Source organism: Phyllobates terribilis, unplaced genomic scaffold (assembly GCF_046119375.1).
Source record: "Phyllobates terribilis strain yellow unplaced genomic scaffold, ASM4611937v1 Scaffold_12__6_contigs__length_324123572, whole genome shotgun sequence".
NCBI lineage: Eukaryota > Metazoa > Chordata > Amphibia > Anura > Dendrobatidae > Phyllobates > Phyllobates terribilis.
Genome location: NW_027362772.1, coordinates 10,422,059 through 10,443,884, shown reverse-complemented (window position 1 = coordinate 10,443,884; position 21,826 = coordinate 10,422,059). Strand labels below are relative to the sequence as shown.

Sequence of the window (21,826 nt, the reverse complement as noted above, 5' to 3'; positions counted from 1 at the left end):
TCCAGCATGATACCCAAGAACTGTTGTATTCTTGAAGGGACTACTCTGGACTTTTCCAGATTAAGGATCCAGCCCAGACCTTCCAAGATAGAGGATACCAGTTTAAGATGATTGTGACATTGGGAGGCCGAGTCTCCGATAATCAAAAAATCATCCAGGTACGGGATAATCAAAATATTATGCTCCCGCACATGAGCCATAACTTCCGCTATCACCTTCGTAAATACCCTAGGGGCTATGGCCAGACCGAATGGCAAGGCTGCAAACTGAAAATGTCTAATTTCATGATTTATGATCAAAGCCACCATAAGGTATTTCTGGAAGTCTCTATGTATAGGTACATGGTAATAGGCATCTTTTAGGTTTAACACTACCATGTAACAGCCTGAGAAAAGTAATTTTATTGTGGACTTGATAATTCCCACCTTTAAGATGGAATCTAATAAAAATGTATTTAGGGCTTTAAGGTTAATAATACACCTAAAGGACCTGTCAGGCTTAGTGACCAGAAATAGCGTTGAGTAGAACCCTAGTCCCTTCTCTGCTGCCGGGACTTCTACTAGGACGGCCTTATGGACCAAGATCAGGACCTCCGCTTGTAGGGCCGTTTGTTCCAGCGCTGAGGAACGGTTTGGGGTCAGGATGAACCTCCCACGAGGAATTCGCTGAAACTCAAATTTCAGACCGGAACCTACCAGACCAAGGATCCAATTACTAGTAGAAATCTTTGTCCAGGCAGGTAAGAAGCCCAACAGCCTCCCCCCTACCTGAGCCGCGAGTCATTGACTCGGTTTCCGGGGGCCTTGGTTAGCAGAAGAGCCGAGCAGGAGCCCTTTACCTTTTGGCCTGCGGTCTTCCCATTTCTCCTGACCCCTCTGGTGTTTACTACGTAGAAACCTTCTCCTATGGAAAGAGCGTTTGTACGTGGGAATAGACAGGCTAGGGAAACCCCTCTTTTTGTCACTTGCTTTATCCAACAGTTCATCTAGGACCGACCCAAAGAGATGCTCCCCTTCACAAGGGATAGAGCAGAGTCTTGTTCTCGCTTGAATATCCCCCGGCCAACACTTCAGCCACAGAGCTCTACAGGCTGAGTTGGACATGGCGGCTGATCTTGCTGCCAATCTGACAGAATCAGCCGATGCATCTGCCAGAAAAGCTGCTGCCCCCTGAAGAAGTGACATGTAAGCTAAAATTTCTTTCCTGGGGGTGTTGTTTTTTAGATGGGCTTCTAGTTGGTCTAGCCAAATCATTAGGGACCTGGCGGTACAGGTAGCCGCAACCGCGGGTTTCAAGGCTCCCGCAGAAGTTTCCCAGGTCCCCTTGAGGAAAGTATCAGCCTTCCTATCCAAGGGGTCTTTAAGAGCCCCCATATCGTCAAAGGGGAGGAAGGAACTCTTGGACGCCTTAGCTATAGCCACGTCTATCCTGGGAGCTTTTTCCCAGGAGGAAGAAGCTGATTCTTCAAAGGGATACTTTCTTTTGAAGAATGGAGGGAGAGTACCCTTCCTTTCTGGTTTCCTCCATTCACTATGGATCAAGTCTCGAATTTTTTCATTCAAGGGAAAACTCCGTCTCTTTCTTTGTCCCAGCCCCCTGAACATAACATCCTGGACTGACTTTTCCTGTCTGGTCTCTGTGATGCCCATGGTAGACGAAACTATTTTAATTAAGCCGTCGACCTCACCCAGGGGAAAACAATTCTGCCCAACACCACTATCTGAGGAAGAAGCAGAGGAAGAGGCTACATCATCCGAGTCCGACTCATAGACTGAGGACCGGGGGTCATCCGGGACTAGGGAGCTTTCACAGTCTGAGTCTGCTTTCCCTCTAGCCTTTTTGGAGAGGATTTTGTGAATTTCAGTCTTGACTAGGGTCTTTAAACCTGACGTTAGACTAGGGGTTTCTTCTGCCAGCGTTTGATTTATGCACGACTGGCATAATTTTTTAGGGTATCCATCAGGAAGGACGGATTTACATAACGCACACTGAATGTGCTTTGCCTTGGAGGTACATTTCTTCCCCTGTTAAAATTAGAAGTGGAGAAGGATACCCTATTACTAAGTGAACTTTCTCGAAGATCACTTACCCAGGCGGCTCAAGAAAAACGTCTGGTACCGGTTTGGAGGAAGGACCCTACTCAGCCGGGGGATCCTCCCTGGAGGCTGCAGAATCATCCATCCTATTGGAGGTGTGGTGGCTGGACCTAGACACCGAACTCCGCTTTCCTGAGGACTGGCTACCAGAACCACGTGTGCGATGCGCTTTTTGGGGCTCCCCAAACAGCCGCTGAGATGGTGAGGATGGCGGCTGCTCAACTTGCTGTTGCTGCTGCTGCTGTAGCTGATCGCTTTCAGACTCCATGGTAAGAGAATGAAGCTTTGGGAAGAACTGAGCCCTGCTACCTGGCCAGTTAAATAGACAGCTGGCCCATTCCCCTCAGTAGCGCACCTTTTCCCTTTTTTTTTTCAAATTTCCCGGGTTATTCTGACACCGGAACCCCCACTTCCGGGTTCCGGTCACATGGTCGCTGAGTCGCGGTGACGTCATCGGGCCGCGACTCCCAGAAACCAGAAGCACGCGCAGCACGAGCCTCGCGCGAGGACACACACTGCCAGTGCTCCAGGTAAGCTGCGCTTTAGCGACTCCCCGCCTAGTATCCTCCCGGTCGGGGGCGAGGGGTCGCAAATAACCTTGGGCCCCGCGTCCCCCCTCCGCCGGGCACACAGGGTAATGGTGGGCTGTCACCCCAACCAAGGGCGCAGTCCCCACCGCACTTTGGATCACAACCAGGGCAGACACTCCCACGGGAGGTGCACCTGGTCGAGGCAGGAAAAAGGGGCTGTCACCCCAGACAGGGGCGCAGCCCCCTGCAAAAACCCAGTGCACAAGAATGCTGTGCCTCTCCCAGATAGGGGCGCACAAGCATGGCAAAAACGCTGGAGCTGCCGATCCCAGATAGGGGTGCTGCCACGACAGCTGTCGCCATCCAGATCTTCCACGCCTGTGATAGGCTTCCTCCATCAAGGACAGGAAACCAAACTGAGGCGAGAGGGAGGGCCGCCCCCTTTTAAGCCTGTAGGCTTCCTGTCCTTGGTGGACGGATTCCCTCTCTCGTGGTGCCGTCATGGTCGACCGATAAAATACGGTATTTATGCTAATTTATAAGCCCTCCCTGTCTCCAAGACTATCAGAGCAGTAGCGCATCCCTCTGGCCTGCCCTTGTAACCTACTACTGGTACCTCCTTCTCTACCTCTCTGATCTCGCTCCTGAGGACTGCAGTGACGAGGTAAGGGGGCGCCTCACCGGGAAAGTGTAAGTGAAGCAAGCTGCAGGCGTCCGGGACGCCCGGGGTATGGAAAAAAGAGAAAGAGCGGAGCTGTGCCCAGAAAAACAGGCCTCTTTCACTCGTCTGGCCCGCCCTTGTATTACCTCCTTCTCTGCCTCTCTGATCTCGCTCCTGAGGACTGCAGTGAAGCGGCGCAGGCGCGCATGTGCGAGATCTGAGCGGCAGAGAAGGAGGTAATACAAGGGCGGGCCAGACGAGTGAAAGAGGCCTGTTTTTCTGGACACAGCACCGCTCTTTCTCTTTTTTTCATACCCCAGGCGTCCCAGACGCGTACAGCTTGCTTCACTTACACCTTCCCGGTGAGGCGCCCCCTCACCTCGTCACTGCAGTCCTCAGGAGCGAGATCAGAGAGGCAGAGATGGAGGTACTGGTAATAGGATACAAGAGGGAGCCAAAGGGATGTGCTGCCGCTCTGATAGTCTTGGAGACAGGGAGAGCTGGGCAGGCATGGAGAGCAGACCAATCCAAGCAGGATTCGTATACAACAACCAGCCAATCACCGGTAAGGTTCATCACTTTAAAATTACCATATTGAAATCAAATCTGATTTTTTTTTTTCATTTTTACCGTATGTGCGTTAGAAAAGGGGTAGTCTTATACGGCGAGTATATCCCAAACTCTATATTTTAACTGGAAAAGTTGGAGGTCGCCTTGTACACCCAGTCTTCTTATACTCAGGAAAATACAGTAAGTTTGAGAGAGATATCAAAGACTACGAGTCAAATTCAATTTACACATGGAAATTAAACAAACCAGGAGCTACTGTTTTGAAATACAGGTCACACAATAAATTCAAAGGAAAGAACGGAGAGCGGAGGTCAGCTTCACAAATCCTAATGTGTCCATGGGTTCCTCTAATTATAATTCTCTGAGGACTTATCTGATGCATCAGTGGGATCAACTAAAGACAGATGGAACAAAAATAAATTCTCAAGTACTCCCCACAATCCAGCACAAAACAACGGGCGGGCAGAAAGCTCAAACGTGCCCGGACATGTGTGTTCCATGCCGAAGTGCATTACGGTCTCCTATCTGTGAATGCGCATGTCCAGAAGCATGCGTTCCACGCCGGATCGCATATGGTATTGGACTGCATACCACCAACATAGAAAAATCCTATCTCTGAGATCAGCATCATGGGAGACTAAAAACAAGTACTGCACATCCTCCCATCATGTAATAGGCATGTAGATCTACTTTATCACTACAAAAAATATGGGATGGTGGCCCACAGTATATTCCTAAATGGTCAAATTTGACCTCTATTGCACAATTAGAGATACACAAGGAACACCACACTTGTTAATGACGAAATAGTATAAGTGTAATATAATTGATAAGTAATAATTCTGATATAGAAGCTCAGCTATCTCAGTAAAGTACAACAATATGTGAACCCCATTCACAGGGAACTGACTGGCAATGGGTAGAGCATAAAATCCAAAAATATAATCCAGAATGGGGCTGTATTCACACAAAACAGGCATAGGAAATTTGCTCATTGAGTCCCTTAGGGGCTAATGAATCCAGTCTAACAATCCACTCACTTTCCTTTCTACTGTGATCACCTCCTCTCACATTGGGTTTAACCACCTCAATGATACAAAAAGAGAGGTCTCCGGTTTCACCTCAATGTGCACTGTTCATGTGTCTCACTAATGGGATCTCCCGACCATGACATATATCGCCCAAATGCTCCCCTACTCTCCTCCTAGACACCCTCTTGATCTTGTCTACATATTCTAGGGGGCAGGTGCATGTGGCCATATATACTAGTCCTGAGGTTTTACAGTTGGAATAATCCCACTGGAAAAAGATTTTAACCATGGAGGAACTTGAGAAAGATTTACATGGTCTCATCCAATTACATGTACAACATTCTCCAGATCTAAAGAAACTACAGATTATTCTATTTAGCCAAGCCCCTTGGGTGCAGGTTTTTTATAGAAACTGAGCACTAAATGGTCCCTAATTGACTGACCCTTTCTGAAAGTTATTGTGGGAGTAGATTCCACAGTACCCTCAGGTCCGGGTTGACCACAAGTATATCCCAGTGTTTTCTGAGAATATGAAAGATACAGTCACTCTGATAGTCATAAGTTTTTTTTACTCGTGTAGTCCAATCTTCTTCTTGGTCTCTTGGATTGGCATGGAGGAGTGTCTCTCTCTCATTTTTCTGCAAACGATGATGCGGAATCGAAAATGTACGAGTACCCTTTATCCCTTAATCTGGTGTTCAGGTCTATTGCCTGTATATTAAAATCTGTGACATTCGAGCAGTACCTTCTCAACCGTAAAAATTGGCCCTTGGGTTTTCCTCTTTGTATGGGGATGGGGGTGGTGGTTATCTCACTTCAATAGTTTATTAGTGCTTGAAGGTTTATGGTAGATGAGTGTCCCTAGGGTCCCATTTCAATCTTTCTTGATCAGTACATACAGGAACGGCAACTGGTAATAATTGGTGTTGGTCTGCTCCTTTAAACAAAATGTACTTTTCAGGTTATATCCTCAGTACCCTCACTTATCTTCCCTTCTTTTGAGGACCACAGAGTCAGGCTCTACCGGCCCTTCTCCCTGCGAGTGGCGGTTGTCTACCGGCCCTTCTCCCTGCGAGTGGCGGTTGTCTATCACCCTCCGGGCCCCTCCTGTCAGTTTATGGATCATTTTGCCACCTGGCTTCCAAACTTTCTATCCTTTGACATCCCCACCCTCATCATGGGAGACTTTAACATCCCAATTGGCGATCCATTCTCCTCATCTGCAGCTCATCTTTTATCGCTAACTTCCTCCTTTGGCCTTTCAAAGCTTACTAATTCTCCTAAACATGAAAATGGAAATACTCTTGACTTGATCTTCGCCCGGCTCTGTTTAATACATGACTTTACTAATGCTCCTCTTCCGCTCTCTGATCACAACCTTCTTTCATTCTCCGTCAAGAACTGTCACCCTGCTCAAGACACCCCCACTTTCCACACCTATAGAAATATACAATCCATTAACACCCAGAAACTTATGAAAACGTTGCAAACATCATTGGCCCCAATCTCCTCCCTCTCATGTCCCGACTCTGCACTGAAACATTATAACGAAATATTGCTATGTGCCCTGGATGAAGCCGCATCTCCTACACCGAGGACGCTTTAAACACGTTTTCTCCAGCGGTGCTCCAGGTGCCGAACGGCTGTGGAGAAAATCTAATCTGCCCGAAGATTTACTCCATTATAAATTTATGCTTAAAACCTATAACTCCGCCCTTCACCTCTCCAAACAAACCTACTTTAACAACCTCATCATCTCACAGCCCAATAAGCCAAAACACCTGTTTGACACTTTTCATTCTCTCCTTAATCAAACAGCACAAGGCCCAACCACCGACCTCGTGCTGACGATCTGGCCAATTATTTCAAAGAAAAAATTGACCATATTAGACAGGAAATTTTCTTCCAATCCCCAAATGTTATGCATGCTCCTCCCTCCCACACTGCATCTTGCTCATTTTCTGACTTCGAATCAGTCATGGAAGAAGAAGAAGTGACAAGGCTCCTTGCTTCCTCTCGCTCTACCACCTGCACCAGTGACCCTATTCCCTCACATCTCCTTCAGTCCCTTTCTCCAGCTGTCACCACTCACCTAACTAAAATATTCAACATCTACCTCTCATCTGGTATTTTTCCCTCCTTTTTTAAACACGCCAGCATACATCCATTACTTAAAAAAATATCCCTCGACCAGAACAGCACGGCCAACTACAGACCCGTTTCCAATCTTTCTTTTATCTCTAAACTCCTGGAACGCCTGGTCCACTCCTGTCTAATCCGCTATCTCTCAGATAACTCCCTTCTTGACCCTTTACAATCTACTGAAACTGCACTCACTAAGTCTCTAATGATCTACTAACAGCCAAATCTAATGGTCACTACTCCCTGCTGATTCTCCTGGATCTCTCTGCAGCATTCGACACTGTGGATCTACCTCTCTGACCGCTCCTTCACTGTGTCTTTTGCTGACTCCTCTTCCTCTCACCTTCCCCTTATTGTTAGGGTTCCTCAAAGATCAGTCCTAGGCCCCCCTTCTTTTCTCCTTATATACTGCTTCTATTGGACAAACAATCAGCAGATTTGGTTTTCAGTACCATCTCTATGCTGATGACTAGTGTTGAGCATTCCGATACTGTAATATCGGGTATCGGCCGATATTCGCGGTATCGGAATTCCGATACTTAATTCCGATACTTTTACAATATCGGATACCGGAATCGGAAGTTCCCATAATGCCTGCGCTCTGCAGTGTCTGTGAAGGATGACAAGTTGGATGGCAGCGCGATCCAGCCTGTCATCAGAATGCCATCCCAGCGGGGGAGAATTCTCCTGAATGTTTAAAAGCCGGCGGGCGGTATAAAGCCGCCGGCTTTTAAACAATCACACAGCCCCATACTGCTTCCCCGCAGCCTCCCACCCCGATCCTCCGCTCCCCTCGCCACCTCCCATCCCGATAGTAAGTTAGGACCGGGCGGGGAGCGCAGCTCCAAGGAGCGGGGAGTGAAGGACCCGGGCGGGGAAGCCGGCAGTGAAAAGACTTCACCGCCGGCTTTCCCGTTTTGTGCTGCGCTTTCCCGCCGGTTATTTCAAATGAACAGCTGAGGTATCAGGTGATGCTGATCAGCTGTTCATTTGAAGTCGCCGCGGTGCCCTCTGAGGGTTCATGTGAGTTCATGCTTGACTGCATGAACTCACATGAACTTTCCCACGGCCGCACAGGTCAGCCTCACCTCCCAGACCCGTCATGATTAGTGTGTGTGCGGGGTGTGTGTGTGCGGGGTGTGTGCGCGATGTTTGTGCGGGTGTGCGCGGTGTGTGTGCGGGTGTGTGCGTGCAGGCAGACATAGGCCGATGTGACACTACTACTCCCATCGGCCTATGTCTGTCCCCGGTCCACTCGTGCCAGCAGGATCAGCTCGATGGGAGCAGTAGTTCCCATCAGCCTGATCCTGCTATATAAATTGCCCTACTGTGTCCCCAATAAATGTTAAATACATGTCATTGGTGGCCAGTGGTTACCTAAAAGAAATTAGTTCATACATTACCTGTCCCCGCCGATCGCCACCTAAAATAAAGTAAAAAATAAAAAACTACACCTATACTCACCAAGACACCTAATTCCCCGAAGCCATCGATCTCCTGTAATAAAATATAAAATAATAAACCACAACCTTATCCTTACCCCTCCGTAGCAGTCCACGAGTGTCCCACGAAGATCTCCAGTTCAGAGCAGCCACATAGAATGTGACCGCTCTGAACCGCTGCCGCCGCTAGAATGACGGGGCCGTAAGGGTTCACCAGAGTTAAGGCAGCGGTGCTCCGGTTAGCTGCTTTACGGCCCTGCTGTATCGTGAGAAATTCCCACGGTACAGCACTGCCGTAAACGAGGTCTCCGGAGCTGCGCTGACTGAATGCACTCCGGTGACCTCAGTCAGGGGCTCCCGCTGCCGGGAGCGGACGTGTTCCCGGCAGCGTGAGCTTACAGCAGCAATGACAGCTGTCACCATCTCCAGATGTGACAGCTGTGCATGGGAGATCAGCGCAGGAACGTGGACAGGTAACTATTATTTTTAGTAAACTAAGAATTAAATAAAATTGTGTGTTTTATTTCAAATAAATTATTTTTTTCTGGGTGTAGTGTGTTTTTTCTTTTTAACACTTTGTAGGTTAGGAATGGGGGTGTCTTATAGACGCCCATCATTACTAACCTGGGCTTCATGGCAGCTGGCGCTGACATGAACCCCACCACTATTACCCCCTGCCACCGCACCAGGGCAGCGTGGAAGAGCGAGGCTAAGTGCCAGAGTTGGCGCATCCTATGGATGCGCCATTTCTGGGGCGGCTGACGACTGGTGTTTCTAGCCTGGGAGGGGGCCAATATTCATGGCACCCTTCCTGGGCTATTAATATCAGCCCCCAGCTGTCTGCCTAGCCTTTGCTAGCTATTAAAATAGGGGGGACCCCACGTCATTTTTTTGGGGGGGGTCCCCCATTTTAATAGCTAGTAAAGGCTAGGTATTCAGCTGGGGGCTGATATTAGTAGCCTGGGAAGCTCCGTGGGTTTTACCCCCTTCCCAGGCTTCAAACATCTGCCCCAGCCGTCTGCTTAACCTCCGCTAGAGACTAAAATTATGGGGGATCCAACGCTATTTTTTTTTTAAATAAATCCATTATTTTAACACTAAATGACATTTGAGGAGTTAATAAAGATGCAGTCCCAAAATTATTATTTATTTTTTAATTAATTTTTCCCAAAACTTTTGACGTGGGCTTCGCCATATTTTTGTATGCCAGCCAGGTACAGCATCCAGCTTCTATGAACGCGCCATTTTCCGGGGCGGCTGCGGACTGCAATTTTCAGCGGGGGGCAGAAAGCTTGGGCCTCCCTGCGCTGCAGATTCCATCCCCCAGCTGCCTAGTTGTACCTGGCTGGACACAAAAATAGGGAGAAGCTCCACGTTTTTTTTTTTTTAATTATTTCATGAAATTCATGGAATAATTAAGAAAAAAAGGGCTTCCCTATATTGTTGTGTCCGGCCAGGTACAAATAGGCAGCTGGTGGTTGGGGGCAGCCCGTTCCTGCCTGCTGTACCTGGCTGGACCCAAATATAGTGCAAAGCCCCACGTCAATTTTTTTTAAATTATTTCAGGAAATTCATGAAATAATTAAAAAAAAATTATGTGGGGCTTCGCCCTATATTTCTGTCCAGTCAGGTACAGCAGGAAGGAACGGGCTGCCCCCAACCACCAGCTGCCTATTTGTACCTAGCCGGACACAACAATATAGGGAAGCCCTTTTTTTCTTAATTATTCCATGAATTTCATGAAATAATTAAAAAAAAAAATACGTGGGGCTTCGCCCTATTTTTGTGTCCAGCCAGGTACAACAAGGCAGCTGGGGGCTGGAATCCGCAGCGCAGGGAGGCCCAAGCTTTCTGGGCCCCACCCGCTGCAAATTGCAGTACGCAGCCGCCCCGGAAAATGGCGCGTTCATAGAAGCGCCATCTTCTGGCGCTGTACCCAACTCATCCAGGGCCCTGGTGCGGTGGCTCATTGGGTAATAAAGGGGTTAAGGCCAGCTTGGCATTATCAGCTGGCCCTAAGCCCGAAATTCATGGGGTCACGCCAATATTAGACATGACCACCATGAATTTCTAGTAAAGTATTTAAAAAAAACACAAACACCCAGAAAAAAGTCCTTTAATTGAAATAAAGACACAATTCTTTATTGTTCTAAATTAAACCATACTTACAGTCACGCCCATTCCAGCTGAAGCCAACGATCTCCTGCAATAAAAGTAAAATAATAAAGCAACCTCATCCTTACCTTTCCATGGTTCCCAGGACAGCTTCAGCTCTGCTACATCGAGATGACAGGCTGGACCGCAGCAGAACGCTGCCATCCAGCCTGTCATCCCGCAGACACTGAGAAGCGCAGGCATGCTTGCGCTCCTCAGTGTCTCGCTGTGACGGCATCCAGATGAGCCGAGGTCATGTCCAATGAACTCAGCTCACCTCATGCACGTCACTGACAGCGTGGGAAAATTCTCCTGCACTCAGCGCTTCAGCGTGAGAATTTTCCCACGCTGTCAGTGACGTGCATGAGGTGCGCCGAGTTCATTGGACATGACCTCACCTCATGCACGTCACTGACAGCGTGGGAAAATTCTCACGCTGAAGCGCTGAGTGCAGGAGAATTCTCCCACGCTGTCAGTGACGTACATGAGGTGAGCCGAGTTCATTGTCGGCTCATCTGGATGCCGTCACAGCCAGACACTGAGGAGTGGAAGTATGCCTGCGCTTCTGTGTCTGCGGGATGACAGGCTGGATGGCAGCGTTCTGCTGCGGTCCAGCCTGTCATCTCGATGTAGCAGAGCTGGAGCCGTCGTGGGAGCCATGGAAAGGTAAGGATGAGGTTGCTTTATTATTTTTCTTTTATTGCAGGAGATCGTTGGCTTCAGCTGGAATGGGCGTGATGGTAAGTATGGTTTAATTTAGAACAATAAAGAATTGTGTGTTTATTTCAATTAAAGGACTTTTTTCTGGGTGTTTGTGTTTTTTTTAAATACTTTACTAGAAATTCATGGTGGTCATGTCTAATATTGGCGTGACCCCATGAATTTCGGGCTTAGGGCCAGCTGATAATGCCAAGCTGGCCTTAACCCCTTTATTACCCAGTGAGCCACCGCACCAGGGCCCTGGATGAGTTGGGTACAGCGCCAGAAGATGGCGCTTCTATGAACGCGCCATTTTCCGGGGCGGCTGCGGACTGCAATTTGCAGCGGGTGGGGCCCAGAAAGCTTGGGCCTCCCTGCGCTGCAGATTCCAGCCCCCAGCTGCCTAGTTGTACCTGGCTGGACACAAAAATAGGGCGAAGCTCCACGTTTTTTTTTTTTAAATTCATGAAATTCATGGAATAATTAAGAAAAAAAGGGCTTCCCTATATTGTTGTGTCCGGCTAGGTACAAATAGGCAGCTGGTGGTTGGGGGCAGCCCGTTCCTGCCTGCTGTACCTGACTGGACACAAATATAGGGCGAAGCCCCACATCAATTTTTTTTAATTATTTCATGAATTTCCTGAAATGATTTAAAAAAAATTGACGTGGGGCTTCGCACTATATTTGTGTCCAGCCAGGTACAGCAGGCAGGAACGGGCTGCCCCCAACCACCAGCTGCCTATTTGTACCTGGTTGGACACAACAATATAGGGAAGCCCTTTTTTTCTTAATTATTTCATGAATTTCATGAAATAATTAAAAAAAAAAAATACGTGAAGCTTCTCCCTATTTTTGTGTCCAGCCAGGTACAACTAGGCAGCTGGGGGATGGAATCTGCAGCGCAGGGAGGCCCAAGCTTTCTGCCCCCCCCCCCCCGCTGAAAATTGCAGTCCTCAGCCACCCAGGAAAATGGCGCGTTCATAGAAGCTGGATGCTGTACCTGGCTGGCATACAAAAATATGGCGAAGCCCACGTCAAAAGTTTTGGAAAAATTAATTAAAAAATAAATAATAATTTAGGGACTGCATCTTTATTAACTCCTCAAATGTCATTTAGTGTTAAAATAAAGGATTTATTTAAAAAAAAATGACGTGGGGCTTCGCCCTATATTTGTGTCCAGCCAGGTACAGCAGGCAGGAACAGGCTGCCCCCAACCACCAGCTGCCTATTTGTACCTGGCCGGACACAACAATATAGGGAAGCCCTTTTTTAAAAAAATTATTTCATGAAATAATTAAAAAAAAATTGACGTGGGGCTTCGCACTATATTTGTGTCCAGCCAGGTACAGCAGGCAGGAATGGGCTGCCCCCAACCACTAGCTGCCTATTTGTACCTGGTTGGACACAACAATATAGGGAAGCCCTTTTTTTCTTAATTATTCCATGAATTTCATGAAATAATTTAAAAAAAAAATGCGTGGGGCTTCGCCCTATTTTTGTGCCCAGCCAGATACAACTAGGCAACTGGGGGCTGGAATCCGCAGCGCAGGGAGACCCAAGCTTTCTGGGCCACCCCCGCTGCAAATTGCAGTCCGCAGCCGCCCCAGAAAATGGCGCGTTCATAGAAGCGCCATCTTCTGGCGCTGTACCCAACTCATCCAGGGCCCTGGTGCGGTGGCTCACTGGGTAATAAAGGGGTTAAGGCCAGCTTGGCATTATCAGCTGGCCCTAAGCCCGAAATTCATGGGGTCACGCCAATATTAGACATGACCACCATGAATTTCTAGTAAAGTATTTAAAAAAGCACAACACCCAGAAAAAAGTCCTTTAATTGAAATAAACACACAATTCTTTATTGTTCTAAATTAAACCATACTTACCATCACGCCCATTCCAGCTGAAGCCAACGATCTCCTGCAATAAAAGTAAAATAATAAAGCAACATCATCCTTACCTTTCCATGGCTCCCACGACAGCTTCAGCTCTGCTACATCGAGATGACAGGCTGGACCGCAGCAGAACGCTGCCATCCATCCTGTCATCCCGCAGACACTGAGAAGCGCAGGCATACTTCCACTCCTCAGTGTCTGGCTGTGACGGCATCCAGATGAGCCGAGGTCATGTCCAATGAACTCAGCTCACCTCATGTACGTCACTGACAGCGTGGGAAAATTCTCCTGCACTCAGCATTTCAGCGTGAGAATTTTCCCACGCTGTCAGTGACGTGCATGAGGTGAGCTGAGTTCATTGGACATGACCTCACCTCATGTATGTCACTGACAGCGTGGGAGAATTCTCACGCTGAAGCGCTGAGTGCAGGAGAATTTTCCCACGCTGTCAGTGACGTGCATGAGGTGAGCTGAGTTCATTGGACATGAACTCGGCTCATCTGGATGACGTCACAGAGAGACACTGAGGAGCGCAAGCATGCCTGCGCTTCTCAGTGTCTGCGGGATGACAGGCTGGATGGCAGCGTTCTGCTGCGGTCCAGCCTGTCATCTCGATGTAGCAGAGCTGAAGCTGTCGTGGGAACCATGGAAAGGTGAGGATGAGGTTGCTTTATTATTTTACTTTTATTGCAGGAGATCGTTGGCTTCAGCTGGAATGGGCGTGATGGTAAGTATGGTTTAATTTAGAACAATAAAGAATTGTGTCTTTATTTCAATTAAAGGACTTTATTCTGGGTGTTTGTGTTTTCTTTTAACTTTGACTATGGGGTTAGTAATGGGGGTGTCTTATAGACGCCTCTCCATTACTAACCTGGGCTTGATGTCAGCTGGCATTATAAGCTGACATCAACCCCAACCCTATTACCCCCTGCCACCGCACCAGGGCAGCGTGGAAGAGCGAGGCTAAGTGCCAGAATTGGCGCATCCTATGGATGCGCCATTTCTGGGGCGGCTGACGGCTGGTGTTTCTAGCCTGGGAGGGGGCCAATATTCATGGCTCCCTTCCTGGGCTATTAATATCAGCCCCCAGCTGTCTGCCTAGCCTTTGCTAGCTATTAAATTAGGGGGGACCCCACGTCATTTTTTTGGGGGGGTTCCCCCATTTTAATAGCTAGTAAAGGCTAGGTATTCAGCTGGGGGCTGATATTAGTAGCCTGGGAAGCTCCGTGGGTATTACCCCCTTCCCAGGCTTCAAACATTTGCCCCAGCTGTCTGCTTAACCTCCGCTAGAGCCTAAAATTAAGGGGAACCCCACGCCAATTTTTTTTTAAATAAATCCTTTATTTTAACACTAAATGACAAGTACAGTAAGCAACACTGTCACTGTACTTCATATATATGTGACTGACATGTTTCTATCTATCTAATCTATGTGTGATTCTCTATTCTTTCTATTCTAAATTGTCGGGTACAGATGCTGAATTGCCGGCCGGCTTTCTTAAAGAGACGGTGCATGAAAACACTATTATTTTTTTAAATAAATCCTTTACACTAAATGACAAGTACAGTAAGCAACACTGTCACTGTACTTCTTATATATGTGGCTGACATGTTTCTATCTATCTAATCTATGTGTGAAGCTCTATTCTGTCTGTTATAAATTGTCGGGTACAGATGCTGAATTGCCGGCCGGCTTTTTTAAAGAGACGGTGCACGAAAACACTAATATTTTTTTTAATAAATCCTTTACACTAAATGACAAGTACAGTAAGCAACACTGTCACAGTACTTCATATATATGTGACTGACATGTTTCTATCTATCTAATCTATGTGTGAAGCTCTATTCTTTCTGTTGTAAATTGTCGGGTACCGGTGAATGCCGCTGATGAATTGCCGGCTTTTCATGTCATTCTACATTATTCTTAGTTGTTTTACTTCATGTAGAATTAACCTACAAGGAAAGAAAGGGTTTATTTTCATTCCGATATTTGTGTCCCATTGACTTGCATTGGTTTCCGGTATCGGAATCGGCGATATCCGATACTTTTTGGGTATCGGCCCGATCCAATCCGATACGATATTTCCTGATATCGGAAGGTATCGCTCAACACTACTGATGACACAAAATTATACACCTCTTCTCCAAACAACACCCCTGCATTATTACAAAATACCAGTGATTGTCTTTCCGCTGTCTAACACTATGTCCTCCCTCTAACTAAAACTGAATCTGTCAAAAACTGAACTACTCGTATTTCCTCCCTCCACTAACCTACCTGTGCCCGATATTGCCACTTCAGTTTGTGGCTCCACCATTACTCCCCAGCAACAAGCCCGCTTGTCTTGGGGTCATACTTGATTCAGATCTATCCTTCACTCCTCACATCAAATCACTCGCTGCTCGTGTCATCTACACCTCAAAAACATCTCAAGAATCAGAAATGTTCTTACCTTTGACTCGACAAAAACTCTTACTGTAGCTCTTATTCATTCTCGTCTGGACTATTGCAACTCTTTACTGATCGGTCTCCCTCTTTCTAAACTTTCCCCTCTCCAATCCATCCTGATCGCAGCAGCCAGGATCATATTCCTCTCCAACCGATACACCGATGCCTCTTCCCTGTGCCAGTCATTGCACTGGTTGCCCATCCAATACAGAGTTCAATATAAACTTATCACTCTCACCCACAAAGCACTCCACGATTCAGCACCACCCTACATCTCCTCCCTCGTCTCAGTCTACCACCCTACCCGTGCCCTCCGTTCTGTTAATAACTTTAAACTTAAATCCTCCGTAAACCGAACCTCCCGCTCCCGTCTCCAAGATTTCTCACGTGCTGCACCAATTCTCTGGAATGCACTACAAAGGACAATTCGATTAATTCCCAATACCCACAGTTTTAAGCGTGCCATAAAAACCCATTTCTTTAGACCGGCCTATCACCTCAACACACTTATCCAACTGTCCCAGTTTGGCCCATATTAAAATTTTCTTCAAAATCAGGTTCATACCATCCATGCACTGATTATCCTCTGTCTGTACTGTACACATACTGGCTGGCGACCAGTTCATGTAGTGCTATGTACTTACCCTATTTAGTATATTATGGCTGTATTATACAATATATATACATTTTACCTTTTGTCTCTCCCCTATTTCCTTATAGACTATAAGCTTGTGAGCAGGGCCCTCACTCCTTTTAATATCTGAGTTATGCTAATTCTGTAAAGTCTGTATTAGTCCCCCCCTAAAGTTGTAAAGTGATGCGGAATATGTTGGCGCTATAAAAATAAAAATTATTATTATAATTAAATTCAGATGTAAATCTAAGGCCCACTCTATTGATGTTGAGTTCCCCGACAAATTAAAAAGATTGTTCACTCGTCCCCGACCAGATGACAAAAATGTAGTCAATATATTTGTACCATACCCCAGTATATGAATGCCACCACTTATAATCAACTCTGAATATTATGGATTCCTCCCACCAGTCAAGGGATAAGTTAGCATATGAAGGGGCACAGAGGCTCCCCATCACAGTACCCCTGAGCTGGAGGAAGTACTGCCTGTCAAAAAGAAAGAAGTTATGAGAAAGAGTAAATTTTAGAAGATCCTCCATGAAGTCATTATGTCTGCTACACTGTATTCATCTCGATTTAAAGAAACATCTTACTCCTCTGATACCATCCTCATGCCGTATATTACTGTACAAAGCCTCGATATCTAGTAAGGCCGGCTGCTCCCCTACATGCATGTATACATGCTCGAGGGTATACATGGAGGGGAGCAGGCAAAGGGAAAACCAACTCCAGAGGGATTATTCCAACTGCAGGACCTCAGGCGGTACTGTAGCGGCTTCATACATACTGCATAAGGGGCATAATGGGGGCATTACACTGTGTGGGGGCATCATACATACTGCATAAGGGGCATAATGGGGGCATTGTACTGTGTGAGGGCATCATACATACTGCATAAGGGGCATAATGGGGGCATTACACTGTGTGGGGGCATCATACATACTGCATAAGGGATATAATGGGGCATTACACTGTGGGGGGCATCATACTACTGCATAAGGGGGTAAAATAGGGCATTACACTGTGGGGGGCATCATACATACTGCATAAGGGGCATAATGAAGCATTACACTGTGTGGGGGCATCATACATCCTGCATAACGGGCATAATGGGGGCATTACACTGTGTGGGGGCATCATACATCCTGCATAAGGGGCATAATGGGGGCATTACACTGTGTGGGGGCATCATACATACTGCATAAAGGGCATAATGGGACATTACACTGTGTGGAGGCATCATACATACTGCATAAGGGGCATAATGGGGGCTTTACACTGTGTGGGGGCATCATACATCCAGCATAAGGGGCATAATGGGGGCATTATACTGTGTGGGGGCATTATACATCCTGCATAAGGGGCATAATGGGGGCATTACACTGTGTGTGGGGCATCATACATCCTGCATAAGGGGCATAATGGGGGCATTACACTGTGTGGGGCGCACCATACATCCTGCATAAGGGGCATAATGGGGGCATTACAGTGTGTGGGGGCACCATACATCCTGCATAAGGGGCATAATGGGGGCATTACACTGTGTGGGGGGCATCATACATTCTGTATAAGCGGCATAATGGGGGCATTACACTGTGTGGGGGGCATCATACATACTGCATAAGGGGCATAATGGGGGCATTACACTGTGTGGGGGGCATCATACATCCTGCATAGGGGGCATAATGGGGGAATTACACTGTGGGGGCATCATACATCCTGCATAAGGGGTATAATGGGGGCATTACACTGTGTGGGGGTATCATACATACTGCATAAGGGGCATAATGGGGGCATTACACTGTGTGGAGGCATCATATATACTGCATAAGGGGGGCATTACACTGTGTGGGGGCATCATGCATCCTGCATAAGGGGCATAATGGGGGCATTATACTGTGTGGGGGCATTATACATCCTGCATAAGGGGCATTACACTGTGGGGGCATCATACATCCTGCATAAGGGGCATAATGGGGGCATTATACTGTGTGGGGGCATCATATATACTGCATAAGGGGCATAATGGGGGCATCATACATCCTGTATAAGGGGCATAATGGGGGCATTACACTGTGTGGGGGCATCATACATCCTGCATAAGGGGCATAATGGGGGCATTACACTGTGTGGGGGCATCATACATCCTGTATAAGGGACATAATGGGGGCATTACACTGTGGGGGGCATCATACATCCTGCATAAGGGGCATAATGGGGGCATTATACTGTGTGGGGGCATCATATATACTGCATAAGGGGCATAATGGGGGCATCATACATCCTGCATAAGGGGCATAATGGGGGCATCATACATCCTGCATAAGGGGCATAATGGGGCATTACACTGTGGGGGGCATCATACATCCTGCATAAGGGGCATAATGGGGGCATTACACTGTGGGGGGGGCATCATACATCCTGCATAATGGGCATAATGGGGGCATTACACTGTGGGGGTCCTGTACTCTGAGAACAATACGTTTCCTCCCTTCCGGTCTCCATAGTTGGGTCGTATGTATCTATTACAGGAAACAGAACAGAAACCTTGTGATTCTTATAAAGGGGCAACACAAGACCCCCAGAGAGCCTCCGTGCTGAAGGGGTTAATGCCCCCTGCACCCAGTAATGGGGGTCTCCACATACCTCCACCTGCAGAGCCGCCACCACATATATGGCTGTTGTGTGCGCACAGGAGTTGTGATGAGGTCATAGGAGGGGAGGAGTCAGGGGTCACATGATCAGGGGCCTCAGTGGATGCAGGACTCTGCTGTGCTGGTTGTCATGGTGCTGGATGAGCTGAAGTTTATGTGTGGGGTCAGGAGGGGTTTACAGTGTGGATGTAGCAGAGCCGCGCGTGTACGAGGTGTACGGAGCAGAGCCGCGCGTGTACGAGGTGTACGGAGCGGAGCCGCGTGTGTACGAGGTGTACGGAGCGGAGCCGTGCGTGTGCGAGGTGTACGGAGCGGAGCCGTGTGTGTACGAGGTGTACGGAGCGGAGCCGCGCGTGTACGAGGTGTACGGAGCAGAGCCGCGCGTGTACGAGGTGTACGGAGCAGAGCCGCGCGTGTACGAGGTGTACGGAGCAGAGCCGCGCGTGTACGAGGTGTACGGAGCAGAGCCGCGCGTGTACGAGGTGTACGGAGCAGAGCCGCGTGTGTACGAGGTGTACGGAGCGGAGCCGCGCGTGTACGAGGTGTACGGAGCGGAGCCGCGCGTGTACGAGGTGTACAGAGCAGAGCCGCGCGTGTACGAGGTGTACGGAGCAGAGCCGTGTGTGTACGAGGTGTACGGAGCGGAGCCGCGCGTGTACGAGGTGTACGGAGCGGAGCCGTGCGTGTACGAGGTGTACGGAGCAGAGCCGTGCGTGTACGAGGTGTACGGAGCAGAGCCGCGCGTGTATGAGGTGTACGGAGCGGAGCCACGCGTGTACGAGGTGTACGGAGCAGAGGCACGCATTAACGCGTGTATGAGGCGTACGGAACCGCGCGTGAACGAGGCGTACGGTGCTGAGCCGCGCGTGTACGAGGCGTACGAAGCGGAGCCGCACGTGTACGAGGCGTGCGGAGCCGCGCGTGTACGAGGTGTACGGAGCTGAGCCGTGTGTGTACGAGGTGTACGGAGCGGAGCCGCGCGTGTACGAGGTGTACGGAGCGGAGCCGCGCGTGTACGAGGTGTACGGAGCAGAGCCGCGCGTGTACGAGGTGTACGGAGCAGAGCCGCGCGTGTACGAGGTGTACGGAGCAGAGCCGCGCGTGTACGAGGTGTACGGAGCAGAGCCGCGTGTGTACGAGGTGTACGGAGCGGAGCCGCGCGTGTACGAGGTGTACGGAGCGGAGCCGCGCGTGTACGAGGTGTACAGAGCAGAGCCGCACGTGTACGAGGTGTACGGAGCAGAGCCACGCATGTACGAGGTGTACGGAGCTGAGCCGTGTGTGTACGAGGTGTACGGAGCGGAGCCGTGCGTGTACGAGGTGTACGGAGCGGAGCCGTGCGTGTACGAGGTGTACGGAGCAGAGCCGTGCGTGTACGAGGTGTACGGAGCAGAGCCGCGCGTGTATGAGGTGTACGGAGCGGAGCCACGCGTGTACGAGGTGTACGGAGCAGAGGCACGCATTAACGCGTGTATGAGGCGTACGGTGCTGAGCCGCGCGTGAACGAGGCGTACGGTGCTGAGCCGCGCGTGTACGAGGCGTACGAAGCGGAGCCGCACGTGTACGAGGCGTGCGGAGCCGCGCGTGTACGAGGTGTACGGAGCGGAGCCGCGCGTGTACGAGGTGTACAGAGCAGAGCCGCGCGTGTACAGAGCAGAGCCGCGCGTGTACGGAGCAGAGCCGCGCATGTACGAGGCGTGCGGAGCGGAGCCGCGCGTGTACGAGGCGTACGGTGCGGAGCCGCGCGTGTACGAGGTGTACGGAGCGGACCCGCGCGTGTACGAGGCGTACGGAGTGGAGCCGTGCGTGTACGAGGCGTACGGAGCGGAGCCGCGCGTGTACGGAGCAGAGCCGCTCGTGTACGAGGCGTACGGAGCCGCGCGTGTACGAGGCGTATGTAGCGGAGCCGCGCGTGTACGAGGTGTACGGAGCGGAGCCGCGCGTTTACGGAGCGGAGCCGCGCGTGTACGAGGCGTACGGAGTGGAGCCGTGCGTGTACGAGGCGTACGGAGCGGAGCCGCGCGTGTACGGAGCGGAGCCGCTCGTGTACGAGGCGTATGTAGCGGAGCCGCGCGTATAAGAGGCGTACGGTGCGGAGCCGCGCGTGTACGAGGTGTACAGAGCAGAGCCGCGCGTGTACAGAGCGGAGCCGCGCGTGTACGGAGCAGAGCCGCGCATGTACGAGGCGTGCGGAGCGGAGCCGCGCGTGTACGAGGCGTACGGTGCGGAGCCGCGCGTGTACGAGGTGTACGGAGCGGACCCGCGCGTGTACGAGGCGTACGGAGTGGAGCCGTGCGTGTACGAGGCGTACGGAGCGGAGCCGCGCGTGTACGGAGCGGAGCCGCTCGTGTACGAGGCGTACGGAGCCGCGCGTGTACGAGGCGTATGTAGCGGAGCCGCGCGTGTACGAGGTATACGGAGCGGAGCCGCGCGTTTACGGAGCGGAGCCGCGCGTGTACGAGGCGTACGGAGTGGAGCCGTGCGTGTACGAGGCGTACGGAGCGGAGCCGCGCGTGTACGGAGCGGAGCCGCTCGTGTACGAGGCGTACGGAGCCGCGCGTGTACGAGGCGTATGTAGCGGAGCCGCGCGTATAAGAGGCGTACGGTGCGGAGCCGCGCGTGTACGAGGCGTACGGAGCGGAGTAGGAAATGTTTGGACTACTGCTTTGTGCCGGGCAATCAAAGATTTTTTACGTACTCTAATATGGACAGAAGTCAGGCACTGACCCCTAAAACAGCAGGGAAAATAGACCAGTGCTAGAAAAAAAAAAAGGCAGCACACGATGCTAATTCTGTGTGTGCAGGAAAAATATTGCTTTCCCTCTGACAAGAGCTGTTTTAAGATGGACACTGGAAGAACACTTTATCCTCTCCC

General features: G+C 49.6%; 2 protein-coding genes across 2 annotated transcripts in view; one reads left to right on the top strand and one right to left on the bottom strand.

Moving 5' to 3' along the window:
• Positions 1-19,028, bottom strand: part of LOC141171896 (uncharacterized) — a 31,964-nt gene extending 12,936 nt beyond the window's left edge. The window contains exon 1 of the mRNA XM_073655530.1: positions 18,944-19,028. The gene's annotated coding sequence lies outside the window, so the exon portion shown is untranslated. The remainder of the gene's footprint in view (positions 1-18,943) is intronic.
• Positions 1-21,826, top strand: part of LOC141171898 (uncharacterized) — an 819,676-nt gene that overhangs the window by 720,565 nt on the left and 77,285 nt on the right. The window lies entirely within an intron of this gene.